Here is a 22,821-nt window from a genome sequence, read left to right as displayed (position 1 = left end):
TAGTCGAGATACTAGATACTCAAGATGTCCATAACCGGGGACACGGCTAATCATGATTAGTTTGTTACACTCTGCAGAGGTTTGCGCCCTTTTCCCCACAAGACTCGATCGCCTCCGTTGGATTTCTCGCACTACATGGTGTTTGAGAAACGGATGACCGAGACACAGTCTTTCAGAAGTGCTAACACCTTACGATGGGTAGACCGGTACACCTACTTTCCCCTACATCTGCTAGTCTACCCTGTAAGAGTTCGCATGACTTAATCAACTATGCCAGAGCCCATAATGGCTTGTGGCTGCACACAGAAGTTTCTAGTTTGAAAAATCTCATGATCCCTTTGATCCTGGGTGGCGGTCCAAAAGAAAACATGCATGTCCTGGAATACCCAGGTGCCTCAATCCACCCAGATGTGTGTTTAAGTTGCCACCTTAGATAAACCATTAATTATCAGTCTCACATCTGTCATGGATTTCACTCACCCAATCCACGTCTACTAGCATAGCATGGCATAATAAGCAAATGTAGAAGTAACTCCCAAAGGTTTGATAATAAACAGGTAATAGGTACTACCTCATCTACTTCCCATCCCACAGTTTAATTAGATCCTAATCATGCAATGTGTGAAGATTGATCTAATGCAAAAAAAACTGGGTTGTAGAAAAGGTATGATCAAAATGTTACTTGCCTTGCTGATGATTCGTGAAACCTAACGATTCGAAGTAACAGGCGGCGCACTCCGGGTACTCTATCACAGGCAAACAAACAAGCATACAATAAGTACTCATCTAATGCACAGGTAAAACTCAAATAAGAGATCTAACCAGAAGGTTCAACTTAAGAACACCGGTTGGCAAAAAGAATCAAATCGAACGAAGCAAAGAAAGTCAAACGGCGAAAGAAAACAACTTCGTTCTAGTAATCTGAACCTAAGTCAAATTTTACAGTAGCAAAAACTTGTTTAAGTCAATTATTCGGATAGAGGGTTTCGAGATGAAACTCCAGGCGCTTGAATCGCCTGATTCCGATAAACGAGCGAAAAGAAAAACTAAAATAAAAATCGGATCAGAAATCGTGATCAGAAAATAACCGCGGAAAAATCTGACAAAAAAGAAAAACGATGAACGGATCTGACAAAAAATAAAATCGCGATCAGCCCGTGCGGCGAACCTCGGGCGACGCGCGGCTCCGGCGGATCGGCGGCGGCGGCGGCGGCGGTGGCTGGCGGCTGTCGGCTAGGGTTAGGGCGCGGCTAGGGTTTTGGGGCGGCTGGGCCTTCGGGCTGGCTTGCCCCGGCTTATAAACACCCCGGCCAGGTGGAGTCCTGGCCGAGTACGGCCCAAAGTCGGTTGCGTTTTTTTTTCGCTCGGAAGAAAAATAAAAAGAAATACTAAACGGACTCCAAAAATCCCGAAATAAATTTTCCCGGGCTTCTAAAATCAAGCCCGACAAAGTGAACATTTATTTGGGCCCTAAATGCAATTTTGAAAAACGCGCATTTTTCCTAATTCAAATAAAAACAACAAAAAAACTCCAAAATAAAACCATTTGATTTTTTTATTAAATCCTCAATATTTCTATATTTTGGGAAAGTCATTTTATTCCCTCTCTCATATTTTTGTAATAGAAATAATTGATGATAAAATAAATAAAATCAAATGATGCTATTCTCAAAATTTGAGAAAAACTCAAATATGAAAATAACGAAATCCCCAATCTCTCCGTGGGTCCTTGAGTTGCTTAGAATTTTCTAGGATCAAAACCCAAAGCAAATAAAATATGATATGCATGATGATCTAATGTATAACATTCCCAATTGAAAATTTGGGATGTTACATTGGGATTGCTCTGGTAACTCGGCTACTGCTACTGCTGGTGGTGGTTCCCCTAATGGTTGTAACCTCCCTGGTTGCCTTGTTGCCCTTGATTGATGTGTCCGGTTTGGTTGCTTTGAAACCCAAAACCAGAACTGCCACCTCCGTAACCCGGCCCGTGGAAACCACCTCCTGAACCGACGGGCGGGCCATTATCATACTGGAACATATTGGAGTTCTTGAAATCCTGCATGATATAACAGTCCTTCCAAAGATGCGATGCTGGCTTCCCCTTTGATCCATGCTTTGGACAGGGTTGATTTAACAGGCGCTCCAAATTGGGGCCTGAACCTCCGCCCCTCTGGGGCTGCCTGCCCTTATGGCGCTGCCCATTCTCCTGAGCATTGGTGTTAGCAACACAGTCCAAGCAGCTGTCGGCCTTGCGCTTACCACTATTCCCATGGCCTACCGGATTATGCTGCTGACCCTTGGCGTTGTCATTCTTCTTCCCTTTCCCCGGTTTGTCCTCCTCTGAGTCTGGGTCCTTGGTACTATCTAAATCGGCATATTTAACCAAAGCGGCCATGAGCGTTGACATATCATTGCAGTGACGTTTGAGCCTCCCTAACTTCTGTTTGAGAGGCAGAAAACGGCAATTGCCCTCCAACGTTAGTACTGCGGTATCTGCATTGATACGATCCGATGAATGTAAAATCGCTGAGACCCGCTTGACCCAATGGGTCGTGGACTCCCCCTCCTCTTGGACACAAGCGGCCAGATCCACGATTGACATGGGCTGCTTACAAGTATCTTTGAAGTTCTGGATAAACCGGTGCTTCAACTCGGCCCATGATCCGACGAAGTTAGTTGGTAAGCTCTTCAACCAAGTACGGGTTGTTCCTTCCAACATCATGGTGAAGTATTTAGCGCACACTGCCTCATCCACATCTAACATCTTCATTGCCATCTCATAACTTTCAACCCATGCCTCTGGTTGTAAATCGGCGGTGTAATTTGGTACCATACGAGGTCCCTTGAAGTCCTTGGGCAATCTCACATTACGCAAAGCGGAGGTGAGACATGGCACCCCTAAGGAACTGAATACCACACCTGGTTCTACTGAAGTGGTAGGGTGAACCGGAGTATGTTGACGCGCTCCATGTCGAGCCACTAGCTCGACCTCCCGACGTGCGCGGCCATGATCCACAACATCCCGTGCATTAGTACCTACCCCTGCCCGGTTGTGTCCTCGCGGCGAATTATGGCGGCGTCCACTACTTGACACGGCCGGTTCATCCTCAACATGTCTGCTATAGCTCCTGCTCGGCCGGGGAGTGGAATGAATCCTCTCGCGACTGTGTGAATATGCCTACTGCTGATTTAGCGCCGTTTGAAGGAGATCTCTGGCTCCACGTGCCTCAATCGCGACTGGTGACTCGCCGTCGGTTGGGAGAGCCGCCAGGCGTGAAACGGCGGCCACAATATTGTCCAACGGGTTGGAATAATGCCCGAGAGGTGTTGGTACATACTGTGGCACAACGTTGTTCTGACGAGGTGGGTCCATCATGCGTGGTTGAACCGACGATCCTGTTCCTGGTGCCTCCGCCCGGTTCAGTACTGGCTGGTGACTAGCTCCTGCTCCTGGTGTGTTGAAGATATTTCACAGCTAATAACCCGACGGGAGATGCTACGGTACCTTCTTCTCAGAACCTCTTCTGAAGCGTTCTGATCCAGCCTAATCCGGTAGGCATGTGCTTCCAATTCAGCCCGTTCTGTAGCCATCCTAGCGTTCTCCGCCGCTAGGTCCGCTTTAGCCTGGGTTATCTGATCCTTTAACTTTGCAATCTCTGTGTTGTGCTGATCCCTGGCTGCTGCACCCACCTCTGCAACCATTAAAGTTGCCAAAGCGTCGAACAGGTCAGACAGGACCTTAGCCGGAGGCGGCGCAGAGCCTCCTGCCCCCGCCAGCGTGGCTGTTGTTGAACCGGAGAGCATTGCTGCAGCAGTTGATGAGTGAGGCACCGACTGTGTACCGGCCATGAAGATAGCGGCCCGGTTTGGCAGATCAGGGGGGTCCGGAAGACTGTTGCCCTCGGATCCCCCACCAATCCGGCCATCTTGTAACTGATAGAGCGATTCGGTCTCTCCAGAAGACTCGTCGTCGGAACAGACAACGGTTTCTCGATTGGACGCCGGTCCGTCCTCGTATTCTGCTCCACGGATAGCACGTACGAAGACATGCTTCATCACGGGCTGAACCTGTTGGGGAACATTGCAGAAAACAAAATTTTTCCTACGGTTTCACCAAGATCCATCTATGAGTTCATCTAGCAACGAGTGATCGGATTGGATCTACATACCTTTGTAGATCACGCGCGGAAGCGTTCAAAGAACGGGGATGAGGAAGTCGTACTCGACGTGATCCAAATCACCGGAGATCCTAGCGCCGAACGGACGGCACCTCCACGTTCAACACAAGTATGGTCAGCATAACGTCTCCTCCTTCTTGATCCAGCAAGGGGGAAGGAGAGGTTGAGGAAGATGGCTCCAGCAGCAGCACGACGGCGTGGTGGTGATGGAGCTGCAGTACTCCGGCAGGGCTTCGCCAAGCTCTATGGAGGAGGAGGATGTGTTGGAGAGGGAGAGGGAGGCACCAAAGGCAAAGGTAAGAAGTCCTCCATCCCCCCACTATATATAGGGGGGCCTAGGGGGGGCGCCGGCCCTAGGAGATGCAATCTCCTAGGGGGGCGGCGGCCAAGGGGTGGGGGGGCTTGCCCCCCAAGCAAGGGGGCGCCCCCTTTAGGGTTTCCGCCACCCTAGGCGCATGGGCCCTAGGGGAAGTGGCGCCCCAGCCCACTTTGGGCTGGATCCCTTCCCACTTCAGCCCATGGGGCCCTCCGGGATAGGTGGCCCCACCCGGTGGACCCCCGGGACCCTTCCGGTGGTCCCGGTACAATACCGGTGACCCCAAAACTTGTCCCGACGGCCGAAATAACACTTCCTATATATAATTCTTTACCTCCGGACCATTCCGGAACTCCTCGTGACGTCCGGGATCTCATCCGGGACTCCGAACAACATTCGGGTTACTGCATATACATATCCCTACAACCCTAGCATCACCGAACCTTAAGTGTGTAGACCCTACGGGTTCGGGAGACATGTAGACATGACCGAGATCGTTCTCCGGTCAATAACCAATAGAGGGATCTGGATACCCATGTTGTTTCCCACATGCTCCTCGATTATCTCATCGGATGAACCACGATGTCGAGGATTCAAGCAACCCCGTATACAATTCCCTTCGTCAATCGGTATGTTACTTGCCCGAGATTCGATCGTCGGTATCCCAATACCTCGTTCAATCTCATTACCGGCAAGTCACTTTACTCGTACCGTAATGCATGATACCGTGACCAGACACTTGGTCACTTCGATCTCATTATGATGATGCATTACCGAGTGGGCCCAGTGATACCTATCCGTCACACGGAGTGACAAATCCCAGTCTTGATCCGTGTCAACCCAACAGACACTTTCGGAGATACCCGTAGTATACCTTTATAGTCACCCAGTTACGTTGTGACGTTTGGTACACCCAAAGCACTCCTACGGTATCCGGGAATTACACGATCTCATGGTCTAAGGAAAAGATACTTGACATTGGAAAACTCTAGCAAACGAACTATATGATCTTGTGGTATGTTTAGGATTGGGTCTTGTCCAGCACATCATTCTCCTAATGATGTGATCTCGTTATCAATGACATCCAATGTCCATAGTCAGGAAACCATGACTATCTGTTGATCAACGAGCTAGTCAACTAGAGGCTTACTAGGGACATGTTGGTGTCTATTATTCACACATGTATTACGATTTCCAGATAACACAATTATAGCATGAATAAGACAATTATCATGAACAAGGAAATATAATAATAATGTTTTTATTATTGCCTCTAGGGCATATTTCCAATAGTCTCCCACTTGCACTAGAGTCAATAATCTAGTTGCATTGTGATGAATCGAACACCCATGGAATTCTGGTGTTGATCATGTTTTGCTCTAGGGAGAGGTTTAGTCAACGGATCTGCTACATTCAGGTCCGTATGTACTTTACAAATATCTATGTCTCCATCTTGAACATTTTCACGAATGGAGTTGAAGCGACGCTTGATGTGCCTTGTCTTCTTGTGAAACCTGGGCTCCTTGGCAAGTGCAATAGCTCCAGTGTTGTCACAGAAGAGCTTGATCGGCCCCGACGCATTGGGTATGACTCCTAGGTCGGTGATGAACTCCTTCACCCAAATTGCTTCATGAGCTGCCTCTGAGGCTGCCATGTACTCCGCTTCACATGTAGATCCCGCCACGACGCTCTGCTTGCAACTGCACCAGCTTACTGCCCCACCATTCAAAATATACACGTATCCGGTTTGTGACTTGGAGTCATCCAGATCTGTGTCGAAGCTAGCGTCGACGTAACCCTTTGCAACGAACTCTTCGTCACCTCCATAAACGAGAAACATTTCCTTAGTCCTTTTCAGGTACTTCAGGATATTCTTGACCGCTGTCCAGTGTTCCTTGCTGGGATTACTTTGGTACCTTCCTACCAAACTTACGGCAAGGTTTACATCAGGTCTGGTACACAGCATGGCATACATAATAGAACCTATGGCTGAGGCATAGGGGATGACACTCATCTCTTCTATATCTTCTGCCGTGGTCGTACATTGAGCTGAGCTCAATTTCACACCTTGCAACACAGGCAAGAACCCCTTCTTAGACTGGTCCATATTGAACTTCTTCAATATCTTATCAAGGTATGTGCTTTGTGAAAGACCTATGAGGCGTCTTGATCTATCTCTATAGATCTTGATGCCTAATATATAAGCAGCTTCTCCAAGGTCCTTCATTGAAAAACTCTTATTCAAGTAGGCCTTAATGCTGTCCAAAAGTTCTATATCATTTCCCATCAAAATTATGTCATCTACATATAATATGAGAAATGCTACAGAGCTCCCACTCACTTTCTTGTAAACACAGGCTTCTCCATAAGTCTGTGTAAACCCAAACGCTTTGATCATCTCATCAAAGATAATGTTCCAACTCCGAGATGCTTGCACCAGCCCATAAATCGAGCGTTGGAGCTTGCATACCTTGTCAGCATACTTAGGATCGACAAAATCCTCCGGCTGCATCATATACAATTCTTCCTTAAGGAAACCATTAAGGAATGCCGTTTTGACGTCCATTTGCCATATTTCATAATCATAGAATGCGGCAATTGCTAACATGATTTGGACGGACTTTAGCTTCGCTACCGGTGAGAAAGTCTCATCGTAGTCAACCCCTTGAACTTGTCGATAACCCTTAGCGACAAGCCGAGCTTTATAGATGGTCACATTACCATCCGCGTCTGTCTTCTTCTTAAAGATCCATTTATTTTCTATGGCTCGCCGCTCAACAGGCAAGTCAGTCAAAGTCCATACTTCGTTTTCATACATGGATCCTATCTCGGATTTCATGGCTTCTAGCCATTTGTCGGATTCCGGGCCCACCATCGCTTCTTCATAGTTCGAAGGTTCACCGTTGTCTAACAACATGATTCCCAAGACAGGGTTGCCGTACCAATCTGGTGCGGAATGTGTCCTTGTGGACCTTCGAATTTCAGTAGGAGCTTGATCCGAAGTATCTTGATCATCATCATTAACTTCCTCTCTAGTCGGTGCAGGCACCTCAGGAACATTTTCTTGAGTTGCGCCATTTTCCGGTTCAAGAGGTAATACTTCATCAAGTTCTACTTTCCTCCCACTTACTTCTTTCGAGAGAAACTCCTTCTCTAGAAAGGATTCATTCTTGGCAACAAATATCTTGCCTTCGGATCTGAGGTAGAAGGTATACCCAATAGTTTCTTTAGGGTATCCTATGAAGACGCATTTTTCCGACTTGGGTTCGAGCTTTTCAGGTTGAAGTTTCTTGACATAAGCATCGCATCCCCAAACTTTTAGAAACGATAGCTTAGGTTTCTTCCCAAACCATAATTCATACGGTGTCGTCTCAACGGATTTCGACGGAGCCCTATTTAAAGTGAATGCGGCAGTCTCTAAAGCATAGCCCCAAAATGATAGCGGTAAATCGGTAAGAGACATCATAGATCGCACCATATCTAATAGAGTGCGATTACGACGTTCAGACACACCATTACGCTGAGGTGTTCCAGGCGGCGTGAGTTGTGAAACTATTCCACATTTTCTTAAGTGTGTGCCAAACTCGTGACTCAAGTATTCTCCTCCACGATCTGATCGCAGGAACTTGATTTTCCTGTCACGTTGATTCTCAACCTCACTCTGAAATTCCTTGAACTTTTCAAAGGTCTCAGACTTGTGTTTCATTAAGTAGACATACCCATATCTACTCAAGTCATCAGTGAGGGTGAGAACATAACTATAGCCACCGCGAGCCTCAACACTCATTGGACCGCACACATCAGTATGTATGATTTCCAATAAGTTGGTTGCTCGCTCCATTGTTCCTGAGAACGGAGTCTTGGTCATTTTACCCATGAGGCATGGTTCGCACGTGTCAAATGATTCGTAATCAAGAGACTCTAAAATTCCATCAGCATGGAGCTTCTTCATGCGTTTGACACCTATGTGACCAAGGCGGCAGTGCCACAAGTATGTGGGACTATCATTATCAATCTTACATCTTTTGGTACTCACACTATGAACATGTGTAGCATTACGCTTGAGATTCATTAAGAATAAATCATTCACCATCGGAGCATGACCATAAAACATATCTCTGATATAAATAGAACAACCATTATTCTCGGATTTAAATGAGTAGCCATCTCGAATTAAATGAGATCCTGATAGAATGTTCATGCTCAGAGCTGGCACTAAATAACAATTATTAAGGTTTAAAACTAATCTCGAAGGTAAATGTAGAGGTAGCGTGCCGACGGCGATCACATTGACCATGGAACCATTCCCGACGCGCATCGTCACCTCGTCCTTCGCCAGTCTCCACTTATTCCGCAGCTCCTGTTTTGAGTTACAAATGTGAGCAACCGCACCGGTATCAAATACCCAGGAGCTACTACGAGTACTGGTAAGGTACACATCAATTACATGTATATTACATATACCTTTCGTTTTGCCGGCCTTCTTGTCCGCTAAGTATTTGGGGCAGTTCCGCTTCCAGTGACCATTTTCCTTGCAATAAAAGCACTCAGTCTCGGGCTTGGGTCCATTCTTTGGCTTCTTCCCGACAGCTTGCTTGCCGGGCGCGACAACTCCCTTGCCGTCCTTCTTGAAAGCTTTCTTTCCCTTCTCCTTCTTGAACTTAGTGGTTTTATTCACCATCAACACTTGATGTTCCTTTTTGACTTCTACCTCTGCTGATTTCAGCATTGCAAATACTTCAGGAATGGTCTTTTCCATCCCCTGCATATTGAAGTTCATCACAAAGCTCTTGTAGCTCGGTGGAAGCGACTGAAGGATTCTGTCAATGACCGCGTCATCCGGGAGATTAACTCCCAGCTGAGTCAAGCGGTTATGCAACCCAGACATAGTGAGTATGTGCTCACTGACAGAACTGTTTTCCTCTATCTTACAGCTGAAGAACTTGTCGGAGACTTGATATCTCTCGACCCGGGCATGAGCTTGGAAAACCATTTTCAGCTCTTCGAACATCTCATATGCCCTGTGTCTCTCAAAACGCTTTTGGAGCCCCGGCTCTAAGCTGTAAAGCATGCCGCACTGAACGAGGGAGTAGTCATCTGTACGTGCCTGCCAAGCGTTCATAACGTCTTGTTTTGCAGGGAGAACAGGTGCGTCACCTAGCGGTGCTTGTAGGACATAATCTTTCTTGGCAGCTATGAGGATGATCCTCAGGTTCCGGACCCAGTCCGTGTAGTTGCTGCCATCGTCTTTCAGCTTGGTTTTCTCTAGGAACGCGTTGAAGTTGAGGACTACGTTGGCCATTTGATCTACAAGACATATTGTAAAATTTTTAGACTAAGTTCATGATAATTAAGTTCATCTAATCAAATTATTCAATGAACTCCCACTTAGATAGACATCCCTCCAGTAATCTAAGTATAACATGATCCGAGTTAACTAGGCCGTGTCCGATCATCACGTGAGATGGACTAGTCAACATCAGTGAACATCTTCATGTTGATCGTATCTTCTATATGACTCATGCTCGACCTTTCGGTCTTCTGTGTTACGAGGCCATGTCTGTACATGCTAGGCTCGTCAAGTCAACCTAAGTGTTTGCATGTGTAAATCTGTCTTACACCCGTTGTATGTGAACGTTAGAATCTAACACCCGATCATCACGTGGTGCTTCGAAACAACGAACTGTCGCAATGGTGCACAGTTAGGGGGAACACTTTCTTGAAATTATTATGAGGGATCATCTTATTTACTACCGTCGTTCTAAGTAAACAAGATGCAGAAACATGATAAACATCACATGTAATCAAACAATAATAGTGACATGATATGGCCAATATCACATAGCTCCTTTGATCTCCATCTTGGGGCTCCATGATCATCTTGTCACCGGCATGACACCATGATCTCCATCATCGTGTCTCCATGAAGTTGCTCGCCAACTATTACTTCTACTACTACGGCTAACGCATTTAGCAATAAAGTAAAGTAATTTACATGGCATTTCTCAATGACACGCAGGTCATACAAAAAATAAAGACAACTCCTATGGCTCCTGCCGGTTGTCATACTCATCGACATGCAAGTCGTGATTCCTATTACAATAGCATGAACATCTCATACATCACATATATATCATTCATCATTCATCACAACTTTGGCCATATCACATCACAGAACACTTGCTGCAAAAACAAGTTAGACGTCCTCTAATTGTTGTTGCAAGTTTTACGTGGCTGCAAGAGGGTTCTAGCAAGAATGTTTTCTTACCTATGTGAAAGCCACAACGTGATTTGTCAACTTCTATTTACCCTTCATAAGGACCCTTTTCATCGAATCCGCTCCAACTAAAGTGGGAGAGACAGACACGCGCCAGCCACCTTATGCAACTTGTGCATGTTAGTCGGTGGAACCGGTCTCACGTAAGCGTACGTGTAAGGTTGGTCCGGGCCGCTTCATCCCACAATACCGTTGAAGCAAGATAAGACTAGTAGCGGCAAGAAAGTTGACAACATCAACGCCCACAACAAATTGTGTTCTACTCGTGCAAGAGAACTACGCATAGACCTAGCTCATGATGCCACTGTTGGGGAACGTTGCAGAAAACAAAAAATTTCCTATGGTTTCACCAAGATCCATCTATGAGTTCATCTAGCAACGAGTGATCGGATTGCATCTACATACCTTTGTAGATCACGCGCGGAAGCGTTCAAAGAACGGGGATGAGGAAGTCGTACTCGACGTGATCCAAATCACCGGAGATCCTAGCGCCGAACGGACGGCACCTCCGCGTTCAACACACGTACGGTCAGCGTAACGTCTCCTCCTTCTTGATCCAGCAAGGGGGAAGGAGAGGTTGAGGAAGATGGCTCCAGCAGCAGCACGACGGCGTGGTGGTGATGGAGCTGCAGTACTCCGGCAGGGCTTCGCCAAGCTCTATGGAGGAGGAGGATGTGTTGGAGAGGGAGAGGGAGGCACCAAAGGCAAAGGTAAGAAGTCCTCCATCCCCCCCACTATATATAGGGGGGCCTAGGGGGGGCGGCGGCCCTAGGAGATGCAATCTCCTAGGGGGCGGCGGCCAAGGGGTGGGGGGCTTGCCCCCCAAGCAAGGGGGCGCCCCCTTTAGGGTTTCCCCCACCCTAGGCGCATGGGCCCTAGGGGAAGTGGCGCCCCAGCCCACTTTGGGCTGGATCCCTTCCCACTTCAGCCCATGGGGCCCTCCGGGATAGGTGGCCCCACCCGGTGGACCCCCGGGACCCTTCCGGTGGTCCCGGTACAATACCGGTGACCCCGAAACTTCTCCCGACGGCCGAAATAGCGCTTCCTATATATAATTCTTTACCTCCGGATCATTCCGGAACTCCTCGTGACGTCCGGGATCTCATCCGGGACTCCGAACAACATTCGGGTTACTGCATATACATATCCCTACAACCCTAGCATCACCGAACCTTAAGTGTGTAGACCCTACGGGTTCGGGAGACATATAGACATGACCGAGATCGCTCTCCGGTCAATAACCAACAGCGGGATCTGGATACCCATGTTGGTTCCCACATGGTCCTCGATGATCTCATCGGATGAACCACGATGTCAAGGATTCAAGCAACCCCGTATACAATTCCCTTCGTCAATCGGTATGTTACTTGCCCGAGATTCGATCGTTGGTATCCCAATACCTCGTTCAATCTCGTTACCGGCAAGTCACTTTACTCGTACTGTAATGCATGATCCCGTGACCAGACACTTGGTCACTTTGAGCTCATTATGATGATGCATTACCGAGTGGGCCCAGTGATACCTCTCCGTCACACGGAGTGACAAATCCCAGTCTTGATCCGTGTCAACCCAACAGACACTTTCGGAGATACCCGTAGTATACCTTTATAGTCACCCAGTTACATTGTGACATTTGGTACACCCAAAGCACTCCTACGGTATCTGGGAGTTACACGATCTCATGGTCTAAGGAAAAGATACTTGACATTGGAAAACTCTAGCAAACAAACTATACGATCTTGTGCTATGTTTAGGATTGGGTCTTGTCCATCACATCATTCTCCTAATGATGTGATCTCGTTATCAATGACATCCAATGTCCATAGTCAGGAAACCATGACTATCTGTTGATCAACGAGCTAGTCAACTAGAGGCTTACTAGGGACATGTTGGTGTCTATTATTCACACATGTATTACGATTTCCGGATAACACAATTATAGCATGAATAAAGACAATTATCATGAACAAGGAAATATAATAATAATGCTTTTATTATTGCCTCTAGGGCATATTTCCATCAGAACCGGCGAAGAACTTGTACGTTGAGCCGTTTCGATGATGTCGGTGCAGGTGTCCGGCTCAGGGGCCGGTTCGCCAATCTTGCCGATGAAGACGTGAATCCCACCAAAGGGGACCCGGTACCCATATTCAATTGAATCGGCCTCGGGACCCCATCCTGCGTTGTCGATGTAGAGCTTGCCGCGGCGACTCTTCGTCATCCGTCCCACAGTGTATCCCTTGAGTCCATCAAAGTTGCCCTTCAAGAACTCGAAACCATCGTGCGATAGCCCCACGGTGGGCACCAACTGTCGTGGGTTTCTCACGGCAGATGTCCTTGTGAAAGGACTTAGTCGTGGAGCCGTCGCAACGGGTTAACTTAAAGGGGTTAAACCGGACAAGGGGACACAGAGAGTTTTTACTAGTTCGGCCCCTTCGATGAAGGTAAAAGCCTACGTCAAGTTGTGATTGGTATTGCTTAGGTTTCGAAGGCCATGGAGCGAATCCGCTTTGTCTGGCTCTCGAGTTGTTGTCTATCCCCTGAACCGCTGCCGGGTTGTCCCCTTATATACATGGGTGGCGCCCGTCGGCTTACAGAGTCCCGAAGCCGGATCATAAACGTTTCCGGTTCGGTCTCTACACTTCCTATCTTATAAAGCAAGTTACATGATTAAGCCGGTTTACATCTACAGGCTTTAACTCACTTCTGGGCCTTGGGCCTTCATAAAGCGCCATCATCTTCACATCTTCATGGGCTTCTAATCTTCATAAAGTTAATCCGACTACTCCTGGCCGGTTTACGTCCAGTAGTAATATCCCCAACACCTCCCGTGCCGAGCTTTTTCTCCGGCGATCCCCACGCCACCGCCCCACCACCGCCGGCGACCACCGCCCCCACCCTGAACCCTAAGATAGATAGTGGGGTACCTCTCCGGTGAACCCCCCTCCCCGCTGCGGCTAGTTCTTCCTTAACTCCGGAGAGCCCCCCACCCCCTGAAAATCGACTGACCCAAAAGTCGATTCAGTCGACTGAAGTGGAGCTAAATCGGAGTAGCATCGCAAGCAAGAGCAAGAGCGAGAGCAGCAGCGCGAGCAAGAGCAGACCAGGTAGGGGACCGAGAGCAAGAGCAGAGCAGCAGCGCAGCGAGAGCTAAAGCAGCAACAGCTCCTATTGATGTGGACGTCGCCACCGAGGGAGCGACGCCATGGAGGAAGTGGCCGGCGACGTTGTCGTGGATGGAGCCGCGCCGTGTCGGCTCGGGACCGAGCGCCGGCAGCACCGTGAGATCGAATCAAGAAGAAAATGCGGTGATTAGTGTACAACCTCTTTGGTGGCGCCGATTAGGCGGTAGCTTCATCTGAGGAAATGGTGATGATGATGCTCTTCCGGTGGTGCAGGTGAAGACGGGGGTGTGGGAATGGAGGTGGCGCGAAAGACGAGGGGAACGTCAGGGCAGCTCCTTGGAGGTGGAGGACGGGGTGGCTGAACCGGCGGGACGACCAGATCGACAACGGATCCTCATCCGGTACGGTGGATGAGGGACGTTGAGGGAGTCCTGGATTGGGGGGTGTCTGGATAGCCGGACTATACCTTCGGCCGGACTCCTGGACTATGAAGATACAAGATTGAAGACTTCGTCCCGTGTTCGGAATGGACTTTCCTTGGCATGGAAGGCAAGCTTGGCGATACGGATATGTAGATCTCCTACCATTGTAACCGACTCTGTGTAACCCTAGCCCTCTCCGGTGTCTATATAAACCGAAGGGTTTTAGTCCGTAGGACGAACAACAATCATAGCATAGGCTAGCTTCTAGGGTTTAGCCTCCTTGATCTCGTGGTAGATCTACTCTTGTACTACCCATATCATCAATATTAATCAAGCAGGAGTAGGGTTTTACCTCCATCGAGAGGGCCCGAACCTGGGTAAAAACATTGTGTCCCTTGTCTCCTGTTACCATCCGCCTAGACGCACAGTTCGGGACCCCCTACCCGAGATCCGCCGGTTTTGACACCGACATTGGTGCTTTCATTGAGAGTTCCTCTGTGTCGTCACTTTTAGGCCCGATGGCTTCTCCGATCATCAGCAGCGATGCGATCCAGGGTGAGACCTTTCTCCCCGGACAGATCTTCGTATTCGGTAGCTTTGCACTGCGGGCCAATTCGCTTGGTCATCTGCAGCAGATCGAAAGCTACGCCCCTGGCCATCAGGTCAGATTTGGAAGTTTGAGCTACACGGCCGACCTCCGCGGAGACTTGATCTTCGACAGATTCGAGCCGCAGCCGAGCATGCCGCACTGTCACGATGGGCATGATCTAGCTCTGCCACCAAACAATGCCCTGGAGGCCGCACCCGCATCAGCTCCGACCCTTAATTCGGAGCCAACTGCTCCAATCGAGGATGGGTGGTTGGACACCGCCTCGGGGGCTGCAATCTCTACGGCGATCGAGCCAAACACCAGCCCTATTCTCTGCGAAGCCCGTGACTCCAAGGAGCCAGACTCCTCTCTAGACTCCGAGCCCTCCGCGCCCCTACCGATCGAACCCGATTGGGCGCCGATCATGGAGTTCACCGCCGCGGACATCTTTCAGCACTCTCCCTTCAGCGATATTCTGAATTCACTAAAGTCTCTCTCTTTATCAGGAGAGCCCTGGCCGGACTATGGTCAGCAAGGTTGGGATGCGGATGATGAAGAAATTCAAAGCCCACCCACCACCCACTTCGTAGCCACTGTCGATGATTTAACCGACATGCTCGACTTCGACTCCGAAGACATCGACGGTATGGACGCCGATGCAGGAGACGATCAAGAACCAGCGCCTATAGGGCACTGGAAAGCCACCTCGTCGTATGATATATACATGGTGGACACCCCAAACGAAGGCAATGGCGATGGAACAACGGAGGATGACCCCTCCAAGAAGTAGCCTAAGCGCCGGCGTCAGCGGCGCCGCTCTAAATCCTGCCAAAGCAAAAACGGTGATTCCGGCACGGGAGATAATAACACCCCGGACAGTGCCGAAGACAACCACCTCCAGTAAGATTCAGCACAGGAGGATGGAGAAGCCAGCCCTCATGAGAGAGCGGCAGACAGAGAGGTCGAGGACGATAATTATATGCCTCCCTCCGAAGACGAGGCAAGCCTCGACGACGACGAATTTGTCGTGCCGGAGGATCCCGTCGAACAAGAGCGTTTCAAACGCAGGCTTATGGCCACGGCGAGAAGCCTCAAGAAAAAACAGCAACACCTTAGAGCTGATCAAGATTTGCTAGCCAACAGATGGACTGAAGTCCTTGCGGCCGAAGAGTATGAGCTCGAACGCCCCTCCAAGAGCTACCCAAAGCGTAGGTTGCTACCCCGATTAGAGGAGGAAGCACCTAAACCTACATCACCAGTGCATGATGCGGCCGACCGGCCACCCCGTGGCCGCGACAGAGAGGCCTCTTGGCCCTCCACTCAAGCCGCACCCCGGCGCCGCTCAAAAAATTCCAAGGCACGGGAAAATGCGCCAGACCTGTGAGATATATTGTAGGAGAAGGCAAGGCAAACAAGATCGATCGAAGGATCGTGTGGGCGCCCCACGGCACGAGACGGTAATCGTCACTCCGGATACAGTAAATCCGGCCGGGCCGAACACAGTAGACAAAGCTCGTTTGAGCTGCGTCGTGATATAGCCCAATATAGAGGCGGCGCACACCCACTATGCTTCACAGATGAAGTAATGGATCATCAAATCCCCGAGGGTTTCAAACCCGTGAACATCAAATCATACGATGGCACAATAGATCCTGCGGTATGGATCGAGGACTATCTCCTTCATATCCACATGGCCCGCGGTGATGACCTACGCGCCATCAAATACCTCCCACTCAAGCTTAAAGGACCAGCTCGGCATTGGCTTAACAGCTTGCCAGCAGAATCAATTGGTTGTTGGGAGGACCTGGAAACCGCATTCCTCGACAATTTCCGGGGCACTTATGTGCGACCACCAGACGCCAATGACCTTAGCCACATAATTCAGCAGCCAGAGGAATCGTCCAGACAATTCTGGACACGGTTCCTAACCAAGAAAAATCAAATCATCGACTGTCCGGACGGAGAGGCCCTAGCAGCCTTCAAGCATAACATCCGCAACGAGTGGCTTGCACGGCACCTAGGACAGGAAAAGCCGAAATCTATGGCAGCCCTCACGACACTTATGACCCGCTTTTGCGCGGGAGAAGACAGCTGGCTAGCTCGCAGCAATAACATGACCAAGAGCCCTGGTAATTCGGATACCAAGGACAGCAGTGGCAGGTCGCTTCACAACAAGCAAAAGTGCCGCATTAACGGTGACAATACTGAGGATACGGCAGTTAATGCCGGATTCAGAGGCTCTAAACCCGGTCAGCGGAAAATGCCATTCAAAATAAATACTTTGGGCCCGTCCAGTTTGGACCGAATACTCGACCGCTCATGCGAGATACATGGCACCCCCAAAAAACCAGCCAATCACACCAACATGGATTGTTGGGTGTTCAAGCAGGCAGGCAAGTTAAATGCCGAAAGCAGAGACAAGGGGCTGCATAGCGATGACAAGGAGGAGCCCCGGCCGCCGAACAACATTGGACAGAAAGGTTTTCCCCCACAAGTGCGGACGGTGAACATGATATACGCAACCCACGTCCCCAAGAGGGAGCGGAAGCGTGCGCTAAGGGACGTACACGCGATGGAGCCAGTCGCCCCAAAGTTCAACCCATGGTCTTCCTGCCCGATCACTTTTGATCGAAGGGACCACCCCACTAGCATCCGTCATGGCGGATTCGCCGCATTGGTTCTAGACCCAATTATTAACGGATTTCACCTCACTAGAGTCCTTATGGACGGCGGCAGCAGCCTGAACCTGCTTTACGAGGATACAGTGCGGAAAATGGGCATCGATCCCTCGAGGATTAAACCCACTAAAACAACGTTTAAAGGCATCATGCCAGGTGTAGAGGCCAACGGTACAGGCTCAGTTACACTTGAAGTGGTCTTCGGATCTCCGGATAGTTTCCGAAGCGAGGAGTTAATCTTCGACATAGTCCCGTTCCGTAGTGGCTATCACGCACTGCTCGGGCGAACCGCATTTGCCAAGTTCAATGCGGTGCCGCACTACGCATACCTCAAGCTCAAGATGCCAGGCCCTTGAGGAGTCATCACGGTGAATGGAAACACCGAACGCTCTCTCCAAACGGAGGAGCATACGGCGGCTATCGCAGCGTTAGTACAAAGCAGCCTCACAAGGTAATTCTCCAGTCCGGCCACTAAACGTATGGACACCGTCAAGCGCGCCCGGAGTAACCTACAACAAGACCGCCTGGCGCGTTCCGAGCAAGCGTAGCAATGCGGCCCCAACCCCAGCCCTCACGAACTTGCGAAACCAGTGTTGCGCGTACATAACTACGCTCTTGAAATACCATGGGCACACAGGGAGGGGCACCATCACGGCACGCCCAAAATGCGGCTTAAACCGCACTAGGGGCTGCCGATTTCTTAATTTTCTCATATTTTCAAGACTCCATTCTTCGGAAGGCTTTTCCGGCAGTACAATTGCCGCACAAACAATACAACCGGGGAAGCAGAAAGCTACGCCGCACTATGGAACTCTAAGGTGGTCTCTATAACGAGCAGTATACCTGTTTCACATACCATTCTGCAGCTCGCCCCTGGAAAGGACATGTTAAATAGTCCCATCTTTTGCTTATTGCACTATTTGTATCGTTCTGCTTTGATCGCAGCTTTTTTAAATAAACAATGCATAGCTTCCGTCTATTATTGCATTACTCTTTTTTACGAATATATGTTCATTAATGACATGTTGCACCCGTACACTTTGGTACGGCCAATACGCCAGGGGCTTAAGTACCACAATACGGTGTGAGAAGTCCGAACACTTTCACAAGTGCGGCACCCCGAACTTATAGCATTATATGCATCGGCACCGAATCATGTCTTGGGTCAATAGTTGGGTTTGCCCGGCTCCTATGTTTTGGTACCTTACGTTCCGTTATATCGGCTAAGGTAGCACTAGGAGAACTACTGCGATTGTGCCCCAGTTGAGTTGGGCTAAGCACCTCAGTAGAGAAAGCTAAAACTGACCGTCGTGATGAGGCGAGAGCTGGTCACTGTTCGAGAGGTTTTCGAGTCCCTAAAGACTTATGCCGCTTAGAGCGAGGAGTCGGCTTTGTCCGGCCTAGGCGTGGATAGTGCCCCGAACTCGGTCTTCCGAACACTAGGGGCTTCCCCGAAATTTAAAATTATAGAATTATATGGCTAAGTGAGAGTGTTCAAGCATTATAGTCCAATTGCCTTGTTCGTTGTGTTGAGCACCTCCCTCGAAGGACCCAAGAATGGGAAAAAGAGCGCTCATGTTTATCCCGAACACCCCAGCACTCGTGGCATGGGGGCAGAAGCCGACGACTCACTATCTCTCAAATTTGATAAACGGCTGCACAGAAGGTAATATTTTAAATTCAAACGCATTGCTTAGAGCATATGAACAAGTTTTCAGCGTACAGGATCACAAATGCGAGTTTACTCAAAAATTACATCTTTGGAGCATCCATCCGCTATAAGGCGGGCACCCTTCAGGAAGCCCTCACAATACGCTTCCGGGACGCGATGCTCCTTGCCCGGCGGCGGCCCGTCCTTCACCAGCTTCTCCGCATCCATCTTGCCCCAGTGCACTTTAGCACGGGCAAGCGCCCTACAGGCACCTTCGATGCAGTCGGAGCGCTTGATTACTTCAAGCCGTGGACAGGCATCCACCAGCCGCCTCACCAGCCCGAAGTAGCTCCCAGGCAGAGGCTCTCCAGGCCAAAGCCAAACTATGAGGCCCTTTATGGCCTGCTCGGCCACCTTGTGGAGCTCGACCATTTGCTTCAGCTGGTCGCTCAAAGGCACCAGGTATCCGGCCTCAGCATACTGAGACCAGAACACCTTCCCCGTCGAGCTCCCCTCCTCGGCTCGGTAGTAGGCGGCGGCATTAGACGCACTGCATGGCAAATCTGCGAATGCTCCTGGAGAGCTCCGGACTCGGGTAAGTAACAAGTAATTCACTTTCACGTGCTTGCTTTGCATAATGAATGCCTTACCCGCCGCTATCTTCTTCATCGCTTCAATTTCTTGGAGGGCTTTCTGGGCGTCGGCCTTGGCAGACTTCGCGCTTTCAAGGGCTGCCGCAAGCTCGGACGCTTGCGTCTTTGAGTCAAGCTCCAAACTCTCGTGTTTTTTCATGAGAGCCTGGAGCTCTTTCTGCACCTCTTCCACCCGCGCCTCCAGCTTCCCTCTCTCTGTGCACTCCGCGGCCGCTCTGTTTTCGGCCTCGGACAATTCTTTCTTAAGGGTTGCCACCTCAGTCGTGGCCCCTATAATAGCACGTTGATCCTGTCATTTTTTGCAACCACATCTTCTCTATATACTTGCGCAAGGTATTACTTACCTTCTTTCTCCTCAAGTTGCCTCTTGGCATGGCTGAGCTCGTTCTCGGACCACGCGAGGTTTTACTTCAGCGTATCCACCTCCGCAGTCAGTGCGGCGGAGGCCAGCAGCGAAGCCTGCATACGCATATTGACTTGATTATGTTAGACTCATGAGGATGTTATTAGATTCTCTATTCGGCTTTTCTTTTCGAACACCGAACAGAGCATCAGGGGCTATTGTCTATGCGGTAATATCTTTACATATTCTTTACATACTTCAAAGCCTGTTAGAAGGCTGGCACAGGCTTCAGTTAGTCCGCTCTTGGCGGACTGAACCTTCTGGATCACCGCACTCATAATAGTGCGGTGCTCCTCGTCGATGGAGGCGCCGTTAAGCACCTCCAGCAAATTGTCCGGTGCCTGCGGTTGGACGGAGGTCACCGGCTCGGTAGGCTTGCTCCTCTTGGAAGGAGGCTGCCTACTGGAGTCCAGAACCGTTGAAGGTTTTGGCGCGGTGTCCGGCTCAAGGCCGGACTTGGAGCCCTTGGGGGTTTTATCCCCTTTGCGCCTGGAGTCCGGGAGGTCGCCTTGCGGTGCCTCCGGGACCACCTCCTCCTGGCTTGGAACCTGTTGGGACAACACCTCGGCGTCGTCCGTAGGGTGGGGGAGGTAGCCGTCGGAAGCAAATTCACATCCAACGAATCCAGGGAACCGCTCGACGACACATCGAGCCGGTCTTTGGGTGGAATGCATAAACATGTTCGACGTAAGGAAAAGCTGTGCAATAGAGGAATACTATGAATCACTTTGGTATCCGGACACTTACTATTTCGCTAGGGGCTTGGCCCTGAGCGGCCACTCCTCTTCGCCGTTGTCGGCGTAGGCGGAGTAGTCCGGAGGAAGGGTTTTCCCCTTCTTGGACCCTTCGGCCTCCCCAGCTGGGGCGGCCTTCCTTTTCTTCCCTCCCCCCGCGGGAGGGGGAGAGGTCTCTTCTTCCTCCTCCTCATCTTCATGGGAGGAGTGCGTCTTGGAATCGTCGGATGATGAATCCGACACCTCCGGGCGCCAGGCACTCTTTCGAGTCCCCGTGGCCTTCTTCTTGGCCTTCTTCTCCGACACCACATAGGGTGCCGGAACCAGCAGCTTCGCCAAGCAAGCATCCGCCGGGCCTTCGGGCAAAGGAGCCGGACAGTTGATCTGTCCGGACGTTTCCAGCCAATCATGTCAAAGGTAAGGGAGCTTAGATCCCGCATGGAGTCAAACTATGAAAAACTAATACCCTGTAAAAGGTAAAAACAGCTTACCGCACTAGCGTGACGCTGTGTGCTGAATCCGCGATCCTCGGTAGCGGATGCGGGGGCCTCGACGCCCTTGAAAAGCACCTTCCAGGCATCTTCGTATGTTGTGTCGAAGAGCCTGCTCAGAGTTCGGTGTTGCGCCGGGTCGAACTCCCACAGGTTGAAAGCCTGTTGTTGACACGGGAGGATCTGGTGGATGAGCATAACCTGGACTACGTTGACAAGTTTGAGCTTCTTGTCCACCAGGGTTTGGACGCATGTTTGGAGTCTGGTCAGCTCTCCATTTTTACCCCACGACAAGCCGTCTCTTTTCAGGAGGTGAGCCGTGTAGGGGGTCCGGATCGGAACTCAGGGGCTGCGACCCATTCAGGGTCGCGCGGCTCGGTGATGTAAAACCACCCCGATTGCCACCCCTTTAGGGTCTCCACGAAGGAGCCCTCGGGCCATAGGACGTTGGGCATCTTGCCCACCATGGCACCTCCGCACTCCGCCTGGGTGCCGCGCACCACCTTCGGCTTGACATTGAAAGTCTTGAGCCATAGGCCGAAATGGGGGCGGATGTAGAGGAAAGCCCCGCACACGACGATAAACGCCAAGATGTTGAGGACAAAGTTCGGGGCCAGATCGTGGAAATCCAGGCCATAGTAGAACATGAGCCCCCGGACAAATGGGTGGACAGGGAAGCCCAGTCCGCGAAGGAAATGGGGGAGGAACACCACCCTCTCATGGGGCCTAGGGGTGGGGATGAGCTGCCCCTCTTCGGGAAGCCGGTGCGCAATGTCGTTAGACAAGTATTCGGCCTTCCTCAGTTTTTTGATGTGTCCCTCCGTGATGGGGGAGACCATCCACTTGCCTCCCGCTCCGGACATGGCTGGAGAAGGTTGAGGTGGGATGTGCGGACTTGGGCGCTGGAGCTCGAGTGCGCGGAAATGGGTAGGCAAAGGAGGAAGAAGGCGTGGATGAAAAGGTGGATCCTTATCCCCTTATATGGGTGGACGCGACTATGCGTCCCCACCAGCCTGGTAAAACTCGCTTATCTCCCAAGCGCCGTAATCAATGGCGCGGTTGGGTTACCCACGCCCGTATTGATGAGAATCCCGGAATAAGGGGACACAATCTCTGCTTTGACAAGACGTGCCAAGGAAACCGCCTCGCTAAACGCGCTGAGGTGGGAAAGTAAAATGATTCGAATAAAGACTTGGCCGTGGTGTGATGTCACGCTACGGAATACGTCAGCAGATTAGATTTGTGTAAATATTATTCTCTCTATGGCAATATGTGGAAACTTATTTTGTAGAGCCGGACAC

The sequence above is a fragment of the Triticum urartu genome, chromosome 2A (assembly GCF_056163025.1).
Source record: "Triticum urartu cultivar PI428250 chromosome 2A, HENAU_Tu73, whole genome shotgun sequence".
Taxonomy (NCBI): Eukaryota; Viridiplantae; Streptophyta; class Magnoliopsida; order Poales; family Poaceae; genus Triticum; species Triticum urartu.
The sequence above is the reverse complement of the archived record's forward strand: the minus strand, read 5'-3'. Positions refer to the sequence as shown.